Raw genomic sequence first — 19,740 nt, 5'->3', positions numbered from 1 at the left:
ACATGTTATTGTCAGAAGGCATCTGAGATCACACACATTCAAGTTTTTAAAGCTTATTTGATCTTTTTCTTTTTTCCTCCCAATCCTTATATTTAGTCCTCCTTCCCCCATATGAAGAATTCTTTGAACAACTTGAATAGGGTAGGCCATGCCCTCTTCCTCTGATGTCAGTGAAAAACATCACCCAAAGCTTCATCACTTCTCTGATTGATTTCCTAATGACCTGGCAAACATGAAGTGTTGCTTCAGACATCTTCCATTTCTCCCTGCTTAGGCTGAAACATAGGAAAATAAGCACTTGTCCATCAAAGGAAGAAAGAGGAAGATACAAACAAATTATTGATGGGATTTCCTGGAAGAGTTGCCTGAAACCTCCCATGAGGTGAGATCCGGATAGATGAGTCCTCTTACCTGGGTGTCTTTTTCTTCAGCTCCACACCCAGAGAGAGTTTATGGGTTCATAGACAACTTTATGTACTGAGATGTTTGGGCATGAACCCTAGATAAAAAGCTTTCCAGCAAAAATACACTCTAGCCAGCCCCTGGAGCAATGCTACATGGCACAATTGAGCTGGTATGACTTTGATCTCCAGACAGAAATGAGCCTCTCTCCCTTGCTTAGTCGCACCATTTGGAGTGTTATTAGACTGCACGATGAAGACCTGAAGTTACACTTGAAACTAGGGCATATTTAAAGCAGTCTGATGCCCTTTGCCAGCTCTGAAGTTTTGAGGAAAACAACAAAACAAAGTTATCTCCTCATGCACCGAAGTGCTGTAGGCAGCCATCAAAAACATTTTGAGGTGGATGGGGCAAAATAAGTTCAGGCAGCCAGAGCAGAGCTATGTTGCCAATGACGTGTACAGAATGGAGCACATTCACAGAGGGAAGTTTTTGTTTCCAAATGTTGAAGCTGTGGGAAAGTTCACTGAAGACTCTCTGGCTCATCAAGCCATGCCAGTAATGGGGAGGCAGATCTCTGAGACATGCTTGGGTACCCAGATCCCACTTTCACGAGACGAGTAGATAGAGGAAGACAGCATTCAGTTTATGATGATGTTTTAAATCTCCATCACGAAATCCGTATCCCCTCAAACCTTCTGTGGAAGTTTGTATTGGAGGAGAGTGACATGAGGTTTATAGGGGGGCAGAATGGGGCCCATATCATCAGATAACATTAAAGAAATATTGGCAAATTTGTTGTCAGAATGGTTTCATAGCCACAGGTTAACTACAAGACACCGGGTATGAAAATCTTCCATGAATATATGCTTTATTTTGGCAAAGCAGGCAAACAGAAATACAATTTTTTTTTTTTTTCTCAGCAAAGGAAAAGTGGTTCTGAATGTCATCTCTGAATCGACATGTTTCATTTAGAACTATTGATTCCAAATATTTTTCCCAAATTGATATTTTGATTAAACCAATATTTTCATTGCAAAAAGATGTTTTCCATCCCAGCTGTTCGCCCACTTAGATGGATTCATCAGCCTGATACCCTGTTCTCCACCCAGCCCTGATGGGTCTTCAGGACCGAAGGTTGGAAATAAAGAGGCAAGGAAGGCAGTGTTGCCTCTCCTGGGCATGACCCGACTCACTGACAAGAACATTGTCCCATGATGGTCTAGACGCAGTCTGGACCCAGGTACTGTGGCCTGGTGGGTCTGGAGAAGAATTTGCCTACTTGCCTCCCTTAAAACCAGGAATATGTGGCCACTTTTCACCCCCATTCTGGCTCTGTTACTAAGACAGAGCTGAGATTTGCACCTGAAAGGGTGTTCATCATGTTCCTTGTGAGTTTTGTGCCTATTCTTATTTATCTATGAGAAATCTGCTTTTTTCTTTTCCTTTCCCTAAATAGCATAGAAGATCTCTGAGTACAAAATTAATTGTATGGGTGGTTAGTATTAAATATGTTAATTCGTTTATGACTTTAAATTAATTAAAGTATGGTCTTTTGGGAAATTTAGCATCCTTTCTTGTCATACTACTTTGTTGCTTGTAATGAGTCCAAAATCAAAATCTCCCATAGTTCTCCAACTTTCTGTTGAGTTAAAACACATTAAACTTTATTTATTTCTCCATTTTTAACTTAGACATAGATTGACTTTTTTCCTCAATTAATAGCTACAACCATTTACTGTCTTTGTCACTGGTACCAATGATACCTTTGTGTTATTATCAACCCATGAGGAATTCCTTTGTCCTGGTAAACCTGTCACCTCCTTTCTTTCTGGATGGAGTTTAAAACCATGGGTTCCCATTTAAATCTGAGTCTTTAAGCCCCTCCAGTAGTCCTCTAAGAGAAGGAAGTGCTCTTGGGAGGCAGTTCATCTCACCCTTTGGCAGACTTCTGAAGGAGATCATTAGGCAGTAAAGCTGAAGTGCTGTTTTCTCTGCTGACTAAAAGGGAGACTGGATGACCACAACAGATGAAGATATCGACAGAGCTGATATGAAGGCAGGTGAGATGAGTCCCATTCTTGAGATGGTGGAGCAGCACTCCAATTACACAACAGATTTGAGATGGACCTGTCCACACATTTTTCTTAACAAAGCACAAAAATATCAAAAAGGTCCTTGAGCTTTAAACTATGTCTCAATTGAACATAAATTAGAATAAAAAACTTGAATTAGAGAAGCTGTGCTCAATGGAAAAAAACCAACTACCTGCAGTTGGCACAACACTCTGTCACTGTAACTCTTGCCAGAGGAGAGAGGGGACCCTTTCTCAGCCTTGCTCTCAGTTCAAAACTCTGTAATGCCTTCCCAGTTTGCACTGAAATCTGCATAGCCCAGGTCACCATTTTTTCTATCTGTGTGCCTGCTTCCTGCTCCTCCCAGCAGTCTCCCAGCACTGCTGGTGTTGCTGACTACCTCCTGGCTATGCCTCTTGCCCTCTCCTCCTGCCTGTCTGGCCTGGGCTTCAGGGCAGGGGCTCTGCCAGTGCTCTCAAGGTTCCTCTGGAGGCAGCATACAGCAGCTAGACAAGATGCACAGTTCCTGTGCACACACAGAAAATGGAAAAATGAGCTGGTAGTCAGATATTGTCCACTAGAGAAAACAATCTTCTTCATTGCTCTTATGAACAGCTAAATAGCTCAGATGACTGAAGGCAAAACACCATTTTCCCAGCTGCTGAGGGGGAAAGTGGCTGTTTTGGCAGACAATTTTCACTCACAGATAAAATAATGAAAAAAAAAAAAAAAAAAAAGAGTTCTCAAGTGGCAGCTTCCTTTATTGCTTGGTTTAGTATCTTTCCCCCAAACCAACCCATGAGTATAAGAAATTCACAAAGCTGCACTTAAATCGAAATGCATGTAGCCCACAGACAACATCAGTGCACCTTCCTTATTTCATGAATCACCTCTGTAATCCTCTGGGATCACAGTCCTGCCACACCAAAGCAACAATTCTGAAATAAGATGGTGGGGCAAGCATAATCTTAAATGTGGTGGTTAAGAAAGGAACATTGTAGCATATTTCTATCCTGACTTATCTTTGTTCAGTAACACAGACTAGGGAACTTAATCCAGAGATTTCTTCATCAGTCACAGTTTGTGTTGGAGGGATAGAAGTGTTATCAGAAAGACATTGAAATATGGTTGAGAAATGTGCTGATTTTAAGGAAAACCCCATATCCTTAGGCATGGAGTTGCAAAGATTACATGTGGTCACCTAGTTTCTGGTCTGAGTTTCCTTGGCTTTAGCTTGCCACTCTTCTCAATCGGCCTTTGGCTTCTCAAGTAGCATTTGTACCCTCTGCTATTGGAAATCTCTTCCTGTACTCATTGTTAGATTTAGACCAGTGAACTTCTGTAATCAAGAAAATATGTCTTCCTATCTCTCCTTGAGCAGAGCTTTCCAGATCTCAGTCCTTCCAGTGACTTTGTTCTGAAACCTTCCTGATTTTTCTTTCTGATGTCACTTTTCTTGTGGAGGATAGTGTCTGAACAGAGGATCCTTTAGAGATGTTGCTAGGACCGAATAAAGAGGCATCACCAACTCTGTCGTACTGTCAATTGATCTCTTTGGATTTCTAGATCCAAGGATCATGCTGGCCCCAGTAGACCCAACCTCACCCTGGGAGATAGCTTTAAAACTGTTTTTCCTTTCTGTGTTCCAGGACTTCTCTCAATCTTTCACTTATTCTCTCTTCCTTGATGCTCCTTCCGACAGGTGACTCAGATCAGCTCACACAGAATAGTGTGATGAACCCCATCAGCACTCACCACTGTCTGTCTACAAGTAAATGTGGATCCTAAAATTACAGTGAGGTTTGCCTCTGGAAAGCCTTGAAGACGCATGACATTAGGGTTCACATTGGATGGATCTGTACATTTTTTGACTGCACAGCCTCAGGGGATGAGAAAGTCCCATTTTCCCCTTGTGTCATCCACCCTTACGTCACCATTGAGCATTGTCATCTTAACTCCTAGGTTTGCTCTAGGCCTGAACAACTGTTCAGTCTCAGGGCTCCTATCAACAGCTGGCGATGGAGGCAAAACTGACAAATCATCCTGAACTACACAAGAGATTAACAGGCTGAGATAACTCCTGAAGTAGGAGCTGGGATAGTATCCTGGGTCTCATCCTCCTCGCATAGGCATCTATGCCCATGTTTCAAAATCCAGGCTCGCAGGTGGCTCTAAACCTGAGGCCCAGAGGAGATGAAACAGTATGAGGTGGGAGGATGAAGGATTTTCTCTTCTCCTGCAGTACTCATACCAGGTTTGGACACAGGTTTGGCAGCGTAGGGTGGCTTGGGTAAAGCCTGTCTTGTTGCTGCCCTATGCTAAGTCTTCTCAGAGGCTATGTATAGAATCATAGAATCACAGAATCATTCAGGTTGGAAAAGACCCTTGGGATTATCGACTCCAGCCATCAGCCCGACTCTACAAAGTTCTCCCCTACACCATATCCCCCAGCATCTCATCTAAACGACCCTTAAACACATCCAGGGATGGTGACTCCACCACCTCCCTGGGCAGCCTATTCCACTGTCTGACCACTCTTTCTGTGAAAATTTTTTTCCTAATGTCCAGTCTAAACCTCCCCTGTTGGAGTTTAAAGCCTATCACTAATCACCTGTGAGAAGAGACCAGCACCAACCTCTCTACAATGTCCTTTCAGGGAGCTGTAGAGAGTGATGAGGTCTCCCCTCAGCCTTATCTCCCTCAAACTGAACAGTCTCAGCTCCCTCAATCTGTTCTCACAGGATTTATTCTCCAGGCCCTTCACCAGCTTCATTGCCCTCCTCTGCACTCGCTCCAGCACCTCGATATCCCTCTCGTACTGAGGTGCCCAAAACTAGACACAACACTCCAGGTGTGGCCTCACCAGTGCAAAGCACAGGGGGCCTATCACCTCTCTACTTCTGCTGGTCACACTATTTCTAAACAAGCCAGGATGCCATTGGCTTTCTTGGCCACCCGGGCGCACTGCTGGCTCATGTTCTGCTGCTTGTCAATTAGAACCACCAGATCCTTCTCTTCCAGACAGCTCCAGCCACACCTCCCCAAGCCTGTAGCCATGCAGGGGGTTGTTGTGGCCCAAGTGCAGGACCTGGCACTTGGCCTTGTTGAAGCTCATCCCGTTAACGTTGGCCACCGATCCAATCTATCCAAGTCTCTCTGTAGAGCCTCCCTGTCCTCATGCAGATCGACACTCCCTCTTAACTTGGTGTCATCTGTGAATTTACTGATAATGCACTCTATGTCCCTGAAGGTCTTCATACGGGGTCTGTTGCCTGTTCTACCATCAGCTTTGTTAGAAGGGATGCCTGTCTGTGCATGTCTCTTTGTTCCTCCCTACATGGCCACAGCTGCTCTCTTGTTCTGTGAACTTGGCAAGTACTTCTGGATGGCGGGGATCACATTTCATCTCCTTTCCATCAGCCTTTTAGGGGACAGAGCAGCAAATGGCAAGGCAGAGTGCACAGTTAATTTACAGGGAAATTGTCTTTTCCTGTGGTTGGTTTTGTCTCCTGGCAGTGCGCAAAAGCAGCACCATTATCTGTATCTGTCAGCTCTTCTAGTGCTGAAATGTCTCTAATTAAAGGCACACCGAGTAGTAGATATAGGATATCTTAATTACATGTGTGTGAATAAAGCATTTAACAAGATGTGAGAGGTCCTTCCCTTCCCCTTGGAGCCACCAGATCAAAGAGCAAACCCGCTCCCTTGGAAACAGACAAAATGTGTTCGTTTCTGGAGGGCTGTTTTGTCACCAGACTTCTCTCCAGACTTTTCTTGGGCTAGTGTCAAACTTTGAAAACAATTAAATAAAGAGAGGGATGGTGCAACTGGTGTTTCAGGAGCTCCTTCCCTTTCAGAGGTGGCCCCTGCTCAGTTGGAGTCCAGCAACACACATGGTGAAGACCTCAGTGAGTCAGAGCAATGCTGCCTCTCACTGCAGAGGCACAGGCAAGCCTGCCTCCATGAGCAAGAGCTGAACTACCCCATTTGCAGCCAGCACCTGCTCAAGCGGATGAGATGAATGGTTTCATCAATTGGCTTCTAGCCCACAGCTGGCAGGAGGCAGGTGAACCCTGATCCTGTCCCCCCTGTATTGGGGCCAATGAACAACCTGTACCCTACCATAGAGGTACCATTTCCTCAAAAATGTCCTATTTTAATATGTTCCTCCTGCCTCCTTCATCCAAGGAGAAGCTCTTACCCACCTTAAGTGTTGTGGTCACCTTCTATACCCACTGACACAACATGAGTCTGTAGGCAAGGATAAGCAAGCGAAGACATACATGACATTGCAATGGAGGGGTCAGATCATTTACCTGGGAGTAGGGGCTTGGCTCCTTGGACTGATCTTGCACCATGTGTTCAACAATTATTGGTAGAAATGAGGGGTCAAATAGAGGTGCTGGGAAGATATATCCACGCCCGACTCCAAACACACATCTGGGCAACATATGCTCTCTAAGGACATTGATTTGGGATCTTGCCTTGTCCATTCTAGTGACTTCAGTGCAACAGAAAGAAAAGTCTGGTTCCAGGTGAGGCTACCAAGAGATGAGTCTTTAGTGAGAGGAACAGAGAGTCTTTTGCCACAGAATCTGGGGCGTTTTGCAGGAGGTTACCCCTGGTACAACTGAGGAGTGAAGGGGACCCTGGCTGCAGAAGCTGGAGGGATCACTTGCTCTGGGATCAGGGAACTAAAAGTTCCCACAGACAACTCATCTGGCCTGCAGTGACTTGTTATGGCAATACCTTTTGGGGCAGCTTCAAACTCCAGTGCAGAAGTCAACAGCATGATATAGCAGGTTTCTTTGACAACATGTCTAGCCTTTGTGGCTCTTGGCGCCATAGGAACTTAACATTTCATCCAAAACACCTTGGCTAGACAAAAACAAATAAATATTACCAGTGGGTTTTTTCTGCAAAAATCTGGAAGTGGCTCTGAGAAGCATGGTTTCCAGCAGCTTTGCATCAATTACTCTCACATATATTTCATTTCAAGTCAAACACATTAGTCTGGGACTACCCCTGGGCTGAGACTTATTTGGAGTTTTGTCCAGGATGGCTTGCGGCTTTGAGTGAAATCAGAGCCTAGAATCTGGCTTTCTGTTAAGTGAGTGAAAACATTCATTTCATTCAAAGTTAAGGTTAGCCATATTTCTAACACTCTTAACAGACTTTTAAAATGGCTTTTCAGAGTGTGCTTACAGAGGGAAAGGTGTTCAGGTCACATCATTTTTAAAGCCTCACTGGGTTTTAAAGGTAGAAAGAATAAAGGCTCCTAAATACTTTAGAAAATCTCAGCTCCCTACATCTGCAACAAGAAAGAAGACACACTGATGCCAGCCCTGCCCTCCACGGGAAAGGCAAGTGAGGTCACTCTCTCATCAGCTTTACGGCATCCCTGGCCAGGTGCCAGCAGACCTTCTCTAAATGATGCTAGTGGACATGTGTCTTTGGTGAGAGACGAAGCACACTTGTCTTGCAGGGCCTTTGCCATACCAGAGGGAATGCACTGGGAATGAGACTTAGTGGGGAGTACTGGGATCAGGTGAAGGAAAGGTAAGGATGAGCTTCATGTGAATGTTTAACTGCTCTGCTTGCAGCTCCAAGGTAGTGGACACAAAACATAGTAAAACACAATACAATACGATACAAATATAAATAAAATACAGCTCTGCCCAAAGACAGCTGGGGGAAATGGAAAGAGAAAATCAAGCTTCATATTCAAAATAAGTGTTAAGCCTGTTGGAAATACCTCCTGTTGCTCTTGGGAGCAGCAGCAGAGGTGCACACAGGTTGATCTTTTGTTCCCTTATGGTTTCTGCAAGGATGTGCTTACCCCAGGATGCTGCGCATGGTGGTATATATGTGGGATCTCTCTCACACCCAGGGAGAAGTTAGACATCACCAGGTCTTTAATCTAAATACAAAAGCTGAGACATGATGAGGCCTCCTCATTGCTCCCACCAGGAAAAGGCAGAGGAAGGAACAAGACCACCCAAGCTGCTGGGATTTCCAGCCCCTTCATACTTGCTGAGGATGGGGTTGGCTCCTGGACAGAGGGACAGACATCTCCACTCACCTCCTTCAGCAGCCCCATCCAGGATGGTACCCAGCCAATCAGGGGGTTTCCATGGCCTCGCTGGGAGGCTGGAGGCCAGCCAGTCGTCAAAATCTTGGTATAGCCTTGCTGGTGCCCAGCTCATCCTAGGCAAGCTCCCTGCCTTCCCAGGGCCTCCTCCAGGCCCTTCTTATGCCCTGCACCATGTGCCTCCATCACCTGCACAGCTCCCACTGCAAGCAGCTTCCAGGGGTGCGTACAGAGAACAGGGCTGCTCGGGCGCAGCCTGCCCCAGCCTCTCTGTGCAATCCTTTCATCTAACAATATAATAAAAAGCAACCACCCATATTTACCCTGAGTTTGGATAAGCTTTCCCGCTTCATGACATTACTGTTTTTCCATGGATCAATTTCTCCCCTGCCTGTCTTGACTTCTTTTTATAGTGGATTAAATTGTTTTGATTAAATTAAAATGCTGGTGTATTACCATGGAGGCTTAGGGCTTCTTTATCATATAAACAAACTGCAAGGAGGTGGGTAGGATGATCACCAAGAGAGAACAGAGCTGTTGCATGTTGCAGAGAGAAATGTTACACTGAACATTTGTCCCTGCAGTTCATTATCTCATGGCAATAAATTTTATATCTCGGCTTTCTTTTTTATTGCCATAAACCATAATGGACTGTTTCCAAGTTAAAGCTGAGGTATAATCTGTCCAGCAAGCAATAAAGCAAGGTGCTTTTTAAAATTTTCCTCCATTGCTTCAATCCCAACATAAGCAACCTTCCTGAAATAACTCAGGGGAAGCAGGGGCTGGCAGCTTCTGATGAGTCAGCGTCAAATGCATGAAGATGTTTCAGGGCACGTTCAAGCACTTTGTCTGATTTCTCCTCTTGCAAGATGCAAAAAGAGAGAATATCTACCTGAGGTAACTCTGACACACTGTTGCCATAGTTACATGAACACTTTTTAATCATCAATAGATTTGTTCTCCTAACACCAACTATGATCAGGGATTAATACCATCTCCATTTTATAGATAGAAACCTAAGGCAGAGAGAGTCCAAGGACACACAGGAGCCAGGAGGCAAAGGCAGGAACTGAAATGCAACCTGAAGGTTTCTTTGTTAGACCCTAAATACAGCCTTGACCTTCTGGCTCTGGCCTGGTGCCCTCTTGTTCATGGCGTTTTCCACTGGTAACAAATAGTCACCCACGGCACGGCACTTGGTCTTTGATGCTGAAGGTGGTTTTGCTGTTTGCTGCAAAGACATCCCACTTGGGAAATAGTCCCAATTCCCTTCAATACTGCCTGTATCAAGCAAAACACAAGAGCAAGTCCCTCATCTGCTCAGGATGCGGAGTGGGAACAGGTAGCTGAGGGGCTTCAGATGAGGTATTTTTCTCTCCAAATCCATCTCTGAGATACATCCTGGAAAGTAGCACAGAACACATCAGAAATAGCATTTTAAGTATTTTTGGCTATACCATCTAAAGGGGTCGAGGGAAAGGCTACCAAAGCATTAGCTCTGTCAAGAACAAATATCACCAACACTAAATCATGTTTGCCTTGAGGTTTCTAGAAAAAAACCCACTTATTTTTGTTGTTGGCTCACCTGGAATTTTTACAGAAAAACAAGCTAAGTTCTGCCAGCCAGAAGATAAATTGAGCTCAAAGCTTATTGCAAATTTCAACGGAGGAAGGTCTATTTGCCTTACAAATTCTGTCCCTTACTAGAAATGGTATTTCTTTTTACCTTAAATTAATGCATAAGGGTAAAAATGCTGTTTAACACACACATCCACATGCGTACATGTGGCAATTTTTTTACATATAATATGTATTCAAGTTTTCAAATTGATCCCCACAATTGCAAAATGACATTTAGAATAAATGCTGGCTACTAATTTTATTTCATATTAAATGTCCTGCAAAGTCTTTGCACTTCATCAACAAAATTAAAACAGCTAAGGAAGGCATTTGCTGATGGAAGATGCTAAAATTGTCTGTCTTTAATTAATCCTGAAAAGAACACACTGAAGTAGAGAACCTTTACCTCATGTCAGCACTTCCCTGTCCACAACGATATTAATTCAAACATCGTGGACTGCGTTATAATTTAGTGTGACACAGATTGTTGGAGCTCTGCCATTCATTTATATTTCACTGGGTTTGTGACTAGAAGAAGGTGTCCCCCAGACAAGCATGGGAGCATTTTCAGCCCCAAAATAGAAGCAGCTTCAAGGTCTGTCAGGGCTTCTAGTGGGTGAAGAAGTGACCAAGTGTGTGCTGGGGGCAGACACAGGCTAGACCACTCAGAAGGAGATAGCAGAAAGGAAGAGCCAGATACAGCCTTAGACCACTGGTATCACAGAACTGAGGTGAGGGAGAGGTCAGTGGGCAAATGGTGCCTGGAAAAGCCCCAGGACTGAAAACAGAGGCATGACTTTTGTTATGTTGTCTTTCTTTATGTCCAAGAAAACAATCATTTGTGAATTTGTAGATATAACAATTGGCATCTCATATTCAATCACAATTTATCCCCCCCAATAGATGTGACTTGTAGGACTAAAGATTTCACCAGCCCCAGGTGATCCTGTCACTGAGTCACACAGGCACTACAAAGCTGGCATCTCAGCTAACTGGTCACCTTGGTTTCTTCCATGGTCATACAGATATTGCCAGGGCTGCACAAATGGTCTGGAGGGGGAACAGACACTGGTGCTTTGCACTCAGGGGGACAAGCTGTGAGGAGCCACTTGGTTTGGGAAGTCATGTCAGACCAGGGATCCCTGGGATCTCTGGGAAGATTTGACAGAAATTGGCTACAGGACTTTGGGAGACAGGACCTCAGGAGGTCCCCAGCCCCTCCTCAGAATTGGAACAAGGATCGGGCTGTCATACAGGCTGAGCAGTGTTGTGTTTGCACACAAGGTGATAGCCCCTGTCAAGGCTCATCCACAGCTCCTAATTCTCACAAAGTTGCCCTGTTTGCTCAATTACTGCTTGGGCTGGGAGGGGCTCCTTCTCCATCCTTCCTCCCTCAGGGGGACCATTGTGAAGGGAGCAGCACAGAATTCATGGATCTGAAAGAGTGAGACTCCAGAAAAGATCTTAAAGAGTGGGAGAGAGCACAAGAAAGAGGTTAATGGTTTGTCCCAGTGGTAAGAGCCCCCTGGAGAAGAACAAGAAATGTCATGCAGCACTCGGTAGGAAATGTGACATTATTCCAGGTCAAGGATTTCTGTCTGCTTCATTAGAGAGAAGCTGCAGGGCCAAAAGGGCACACAACAGATTTAAAAAAAAAAAAAAAAAATTAAAAAAAAAATTATCTTTGGGTTTTATTCAAGCAGCTCTTTCAGAAGTGATAGCCAGCTTGTGACAACTTGCAGGCCTTGCAAGCAGCTGACCAAAGTACAATGAAGAACTCAGCAGCAGCTCTTTCTGGCATCCACAACAGTCTGGCTTCTTAATGCCATTAGTGAATCATGATTACTGAACATTTCAAACCTAACATCTCTATCCAGGCAAACACCAGCAGGCTGGCCAGAATGGTCAAATAAGCAAAATCAGCATGCATAATGTGTGCACAAGCATCCATGTTGGTCAGCCTGCCCATCCTGACCCATTAGCTCTCAGCTGCAACGCTATCCATCCATGGCAGAGCTCCATCACACCGGCTGTGCTCTCACATAAAAGACAGTCCCCCTCATGTTTCCAGCCTGTCCTGCCTTCCCATATATTCCCATGCCCTTAGTGAAAAAGGGATGCTGTAAATACAGGACAACATGCAAAAAGGCAGAAGGAGAGAGGATGAGTTAGTAGGATCTACAAAAGAGGCTATAAAAAATGATCAGCCCTGACACAAGAGAACTGGACCCTGAGTGCTATTGCTCCATAAAATTGACAGCTGGTAAACATGGAGCAAATGGAAAGAAACTGCATCCACCCTGTCCCTCCCTGGGATTTACTACCACTGGGGCAAGGGCAACCCATGCTGGAGTTAGCAGAGTTCAGTGCCACCATAGGTTGAAAGCAGTAAATCAGTGGCTAGTAATAATCACAGCAGATAGGATCTTTTCCCTTGGCCACATAAGATGTTTCCAGAGAGCCAAAAATTGGAAATGCCCACGAGAAGCAGGGTCAAGTACTAAGCTGAAGCAGTGTGGTGGACCCCTGGGTCGTCAGCAAGCAGGGGAGAGAAGGTGAGAGGCTGAATGTGCAGCAACCACCCTTATCTGCCACCAAAAGCCCTGGGAGGAGAGAGGGCTGGAAATGCAAGTGTGGGGTTTGTCCTGGACATTGGCACAGGTACAGACTGTTTCAAGTTCGTTTCCCATGTAGCCAGTTCCCTCGCTAAGTAGTTGATTTAAATAAGAACATCTATCTTCTAAATTGTATGTATCAAACAATCAATCACTTGGAGGCTGAAAACCTCCCCAAATCTGTAATTATGGTGTCACAGCTGATTGTGATGAAAGTGAAGCTGTCAGGGAGACATTTGTGAGACAAACACACTTGCGCATAGCAGTTTTCCCCAGAGTGCTATGGCAAGCTTTCCTGCCATATGCGGCCATGATTAATAGCCCAGCCTATATGTAAATATTTAGCTGTTTAGGAAGCAACAGGATCCAATTACCTTTCAACCCATTTCTCTCCTCATGACAAAATACAAAGCAGAATTTCTGATTTTTTTTCTTAAAAAAAAAAGGATAAAAAAAAGCCCCGATGACTCATATTCTACTGATGATATTAAAGACATTCTTCTCTGTGCCTGAGGTAATACAGGCTGAGAGCTCAGCTGGGCAAGGCAGCTGAAATCTCTTATTTTCTCATTACTATAATGTCCCTCTCCAAGGAAGTGAACGCTGGCACTTTCTGCTGATAACCCCTCGTGACTGTCACCGTGACAGTGGCCTGGAACCAGAGCTCTTGCTGGTACATGATACAATCTGAAGCAAAGCTTTTATCATGAGCCCTGTGATTTTTAGGATGATCCTTAAAGCTTGCAGCTGCTGGCAGGAAGAGCTGCCTGAGGATCACAGCAGTCCCTGGGGGGAGCAACCCCACATTTCTGGCTCTCAGAGTAGCAGGGACAGTTTTAAGCTTAGCTTTATGTGCACCCAGAACAAGGAGGAGAGAAGAAAAATAAGCCTCCACAAAAATTTCATTTTTAAAAACTATTTTATGATTTCTCTGGCAAGATCAACGTTTTTGTCTGTGTTCTCCTTTCCCAGCAGGACTATCGAGTTCCATGCCCCAGCCCTCTTGACTCTCCCTCCAGAGTCCCAGCACATCCCTTCCTCGAGGCAACACTGGGAACTTTTCTTGACTGGCTACAAGTGCTGTTTGCAGCCTTCCTTGACTTGATGTATGACTGCTACCACAGCCTGGATCACCAGGCTTCACTGAGCTCCCAACTCTGGGCACAGGCACATGGCTGGACTGCTTGGAAAACCTCTTTAGTAATGGTAATAATTCCAGAGGGAGTTGCTCAAGGAAGCATGGGTCAAGGTGGTGTGTCCTACATAGCTTCAGCTTTGTCTCAGTGGAAACGGTGTTGTTGAAGCAAAGTTCAGATGTCCCCTTGGGTCACAGGAGTCATCCAGATTAACTATTGCCGCTGCCACACTGTCAGCCCCTCCCAGCCACTGGATTCACAGAAGTCAGGACTCATTAATGGTGTTTAGGGCATTCGAAGCAGAGAGCTGTCACTCTAGGCACAGCCGTGGGACACTGAACAGTGTGTACTTATAAACAGGGCCCAGGGCATTAACAGTGTCTAAAGATACAGCTTGGCACAACGGGATTTTCAAATGCAGCCTGCAGGGACCTGAAGGCCTGTTGGTCCCTCATGCAGCAGACAGATGTCTGTTGTCCATCTCCCATGGGAACCTCATGGGACCAGCTGGAATCCTGACTGGGGGGGTCCCAGTATGGGCTGTCTTCTGCACCAGTCCTTGGGAATGAGTTCCCAGCATGGCTGGGAAAATGCTGTCCCTCTTGCTGCTGTTGAATGGCCCTGAGGCCAAAGCTGGCTATGCTATAGCTCTGCTGCTTTAAGTGCTGTCAGTCATTACTTGCTGTGGTTGATGAGACTGGGAAGTTCAGGGCCTGAACTCATGCCATGGTCCTGACAGGCAAGTTGCCCAACCACCTTTCAAAGCCAGTGCTGTAAGTCGTTGCTTTGCTGTTCCTATGCAGAGGGCTGCCCAGGGGATGTTGTCTCTGGCTGGCTTCAGCTTCTCAGTCACTGCTGCAACTCATCTGGTTAGGTGAAATGTAGGTGAACCTCCACTGAAATGTAGGGTAGAAGAGTGGGAGCCATGGCCTAATAGCCTGATCCACCAGGAGTCGTAGGAGCATTGACTCCGCATATAGAGGAGGAAGATAAATCACCCTGTACTGATGTGTGACCTCCTCCAGGGCCAGGGGGTTCAGGGTGCAAATATGGACACACTGGACCACCACAATGAAGAGATGATGGGAGAGAAATACCACGTACAGGAGGAAAATCATTCAATGGAGGTGGAACCAGACCTGTCCTAAAAATGGAAACTGCTTCTCAGAGAAGCTTTCACATGAGATAAGAGCAGCAAAAGCTGCACAAAGATACTTTCCAATGCAGCTGAGAGATGCTGAGCCTCATCCACGCCTGCAGGCTTCCTAGCCCTGACCAGCCCAAAGAGGACACCCAGATCAACAGGGTCTGCTGTGCCCATGGCCTCCTGGAGGACACTGGCTGTCCTGGGACACAGCCCACGCTGTAGTTCGGGCCTGTGTCCAGACCAAGTCCCAGCACAAGGCAGCAGCAAGAGGGGACTTCCAGTGGAGAGTTTTTTCAATGGCAATTTAACATCTAACCTGGGAAATGTTTGGTTTCTGAAAAGGGAGATTATTGTCTCCCCAGTCACCAGATAATTGCCTTTTTAGCAATTTCTAGCCAATCCTAGCTGCATTTTAAACAAAAAAGCTTTACCATTGCTGATAAAAGAAGGCCAAATATGAGTAAGAATGGCACCGTCTGCTCTGCAGAGGCACATTGCATTGAGCATAGTTTTTGAGTCAATCACTTTAGCTGTATTTTGTAATTACATTGGAATGATTTTTTTATATATATATATATACACATATATAGTGTGTGTGTGTCTTTTTCCCTATCATGGACTACTGAATGCAGTTAAAGTCATTTGGCTCTTTGCAATGAACCTCTTTTCCTTTAACAAGTTGGCATTTAAGTATAACATTAATTCTCAGTTTCCTAGTGTTACAGTATTTTATTGGGGAATAATCATTAACTTTTTCTGTCATGTTTTTCCCTGGGACTCTTTCTTCTTAACTACATTTTTCACTGTGCTGATCCTTGAAGATATTCAAAACCAGACTGGACATGGCCATCACATCCAGTCCTCATGTCCAACCTCAACCATTCTATACCTCTGCAGCTGTGAAAAGTACAGGGACATGTAGCTGAAAGATCAGGTAGCAGCAGCAACACCTCTGCCAGGGACCTGGCTGCAGAGTCGCTCTTGCAACATGCAGTTAAAGTGTCTGCAGTCCATCTGATGGATCCAAACTGCTTTCTGCAAAACAGGAACATCTGTTGGATTTCCATATCCAGAAACACTGTGCAAACCTCTTCATCTACATGTAAAGGTCTGGTTTGGGTATTTTTCCTACTGCAAACAGGTATGTAACGAAAGAAAGGTATTTTGCATTCGTCAGAAAACTGGGCTTTGCTTCTCCTCAACCACTCTGCAAGCCTGGCAGTATCTCAAGGGGACTCAGCAGAGCTATTTCTGATTTATGCTGTGTCAAACGGGCCTCAAGCAGAGCAGGGCAATGGGAAAGGCTGCTGCTTCCAAGAGAGAAAGAAGAAAGGAAAGACAAACAACAGCAGGAAAGACCCATTCTTTGAGTGCCTCCAGCGTGGGGAGGCTGGAATTGGAGAGGAAGGGGAGACTTGGAAGGTTTTGAAACCGTTTCTGCCTGCTCAGCAGTTTCTCCTCCAGATGGATCCAGGTCAGGCTCAGCCCTCTGGCCACAGTCATTTTGGTGTTTGAAGGGAGAACATCAAAAAGAAGCACAGAGACATTTGCAAGTGCTGAGGCTTGAACCGTATTGAGTGAAGGAGTCTCTGGGGATCAGCCCCAGGTGTAAAGTACAAGTTGATCTAATGAACTGCAACAGGGATGGTGCAGGGAAGGACTGGCCATGCAAGTTAGTACGGGGGTATATATCTTCATCAGGGTCTGGAGTCAGCATGTCTTGGATGTGGCTTGCATTATGTCAGGTCTGATGTGTTCAGACTTCTCCCACAGCTCTGCAAGGGAAGCAGCTTTACATTCAGTGTTCTCACCCACTTCTCACTGTCCTGTGAATGCCTCAGGCCTCAGTCTGTCAATGTCACACACACGAATGATTTTCCAGCATGGGAGAGGACCCTGATCTTCCAGGTAAACTCAAAGAGGGTCCATGAAGCCACTGCTTTAACCTGGTGCAAATACAAAGAAGATTGGAGCTCTTCTCTTTTCCAACCTGCTGGTCATGTTTCAGCAGTGGTGGTGAACCTGACAGAGTGTGTGATGGCTGAGGACCTCTCCACCAACCCACTCCAGCAGGAGACTCCGTTGTTTACAAAATCTTTGGAATGTATTAAACGGGTAGAGAGCAAACCAGGATTTGCTAATGCATTTAAAAAAAAAAAAAAAAAAAAAAAAAGTCAGAAAGAAGATTCATCATGAAGCACATTAGAAATCCTGAAGGGAATTTTCTCCACCTTGATGACAAAGGATATTATATTTTCCATGTCCTTCTCTTTCCAGGCAGAAGATGCCAAATTATGCATGAATCACCCTTGCAGAGGGGATCTGTCTTTTCCTTTTTTCACTCAGATGGTGTCACCTTTGGCTAGTAGGATCCAAATGCCAGGGCTGCTCTATTTTGCAGGATAAAAGCTCCATGGATGGGGGACCCAGGAAAAAAGAGACAGTGCCTTCTCTCCTGAGCGGGGGAGTCTCTAGGGTCATGGGCAAACAGGCAGACAGGCTGATGTGGCTGGTGTGCCAAGCTGAACAGACATACTGACGACCACCCAACTAGGACATAAGTGTCTTCAGCGAGGCATTTGATTCTTTGGAAGCTGATAATCACTTTTAGAGCTCTTGAATGGATAGAGAATATTCTCCCCTACCTATATGAGATCCATAGTTTAATACAGTATGATGAAAGCACATGATAATGAGCAAGAAATAAAAATCTCCAGGCTTTCCCTAGCAAATAAGGGTCCAGATCAGCATCACTGTGCTGGTACAAAAAATTGAGACTTAACATGCTGTTTGCAATGGGATATCACATACTTTCTATGCAAAAGAAACCCACTGGTTCCTTCCAAACTCCTCCTGAGACATCCTGTTAATTATCTAGTCAGGTCTTCCCAGTGTACCCAGCCACTTGCAGAACAAGTAAATGCAGTCCCAGCCTTAGACTGCTTCAATACCAAGCAGACCTGGTCATGTGAGACCAAGTTAAACACTCAGTTAAATCAATGGAGTTCCTCTTTCAGATGAGTAAAGAAGCAGAGACCCTCATCTCCTGTATTAACCACTAAAGAAGGAAGATAGATTGTTTGAAAAACATTTATGTACTGAGAGGGACCTTATCAACATCAGTAGAAGCAGTGCTGTACCCCTGCCCTGTCCTCCTGCTCCCCTGTCATGGTTAGGTTCCCATAGGGTCTGTCTGAGCAACACCAGACAGCGCTTTGCCAGCCTTCTTACCATGCAAACACTGGGCACTGGATTAAAGGCCTCCTTGTTTCCACTGTCCACAACACATTTAATTGGGAACCTGGGGAGACAGACCTTTCTCCATGTAAGCCTTTTTTCTCCTTCATTCAAAGTCAGAATTTCCTCCAGTTTCCATGGAAATAAACTGCAGAGATCAGATGAGAGATGCATGTAGTTCCATCCTGCTCTGACTATTCCCGTGTGTACATGGGGAGAAGGAACTGAGGGGCAACCCACCAGCTTGGCTGAAGTGCTGCATCCACCGGGCTATGTGGGACCAGATACAGGCACAGACAGAAGATCCAGCCATCCCATCCTTGCCAGTACAAGGCCAGTACAAGGTCTGCCTTGCCAACAGCAGGCAAAGCACGATAGTCCTTTAGTGAATTGTACCAGGCAGGACACAGCGATATACCATTGCACTCACATTTATTACCACCTTTATAGAGTAAGAGGCCCCTATCCCCTTACTTCTCCAAGGTGCACAAAAGCATGTCAAATGTACAATTTGACTCAGATTCCCCTGGTTGACCCCTCCAAACACCTCGGACCTGACAGAGATAGGAAAGAAACCTTCCCAACATGAGGAAAACCATGTAGTTATGAGTCCTGTTTGTTGCTGCCCCTCCCCACCCAACCCCACATACAACACTATAGAAGATGCTGCTGCAGGTAAGTGCACGCAGAAATATTTTGTGGTGATGCCAAAGTGAAACTTTTATATGTGGTTTCATGTCTCCATTGTCTAGAGAGATTATCATCATCCATACCATCTTTCACTTGCTGTGGGAAGTCTGAGGGAAGTACGCAGGACAGGCTGTTTCCAAAAGTCTACCAAATGTCACGAAATAATCCAGTAATTTCACAGCAGTGCACATGCCAGTCAGTGGCAGTGGGGAGGTGGGATTGCCTGGTCTGGTTACAACCATCTCTGAGACCACCACAGTGTCTTTGCTACATGAATGTGTGCACTCTGGCTATGTCTGCACTTCTCTGTCTTGGATCTGAGTAACAGCCTAATGCCAGGAGCCATGAGGAAGGTCTTAGTCCTGCAGAAAGTTGGAGAGAGGACCCTCTCACAGTCTGCTCTACAGACTCCTTCAGAGCCATGTCACAGTGCAGAGTTGAATGACCATCGAGGAAGTTCACAGGACCATGGTACCAGGCTGCCAGTACCATGAGCATGGAAGTGGACCTCTCTCTTTTACTGGGGCATAGCTGAACATGAATCTCTGCTGCACATGGATCCAGCTCCTGTTGCAGGATGACCATGCAGAACATCCCACAATATCAGCACACGCTGAGCGTGTCCTGTGTTCTTCTGCCAAACCTTTGTCACTCTTTGCTTCCTGCCGTTGCTCCTCTGGGCCAAGGTAGCAGGAGCACAGGGGCAAGGCAGGGCCTGCCTGGGGAC

This window comes from Strix aluco, chromosome 21 (assembly GCF_031877795.1).
Source record: "Strix aluco isolate bStrAlu1 chromosome 21, bStrAlu1.hap1, whole genome shotgun sequence".
In the NCBI taxonomy this organism is placed as follows: Eukaryota; Metazoa; Chordata; class Aves; order Strigiformes; family Strigidae; genus Strix; species Strix aluco.
The sequence above is the reverse complement of the archived record's forward strand: the minus strand, read 5'-3'. Positions refer to the sequence as shown.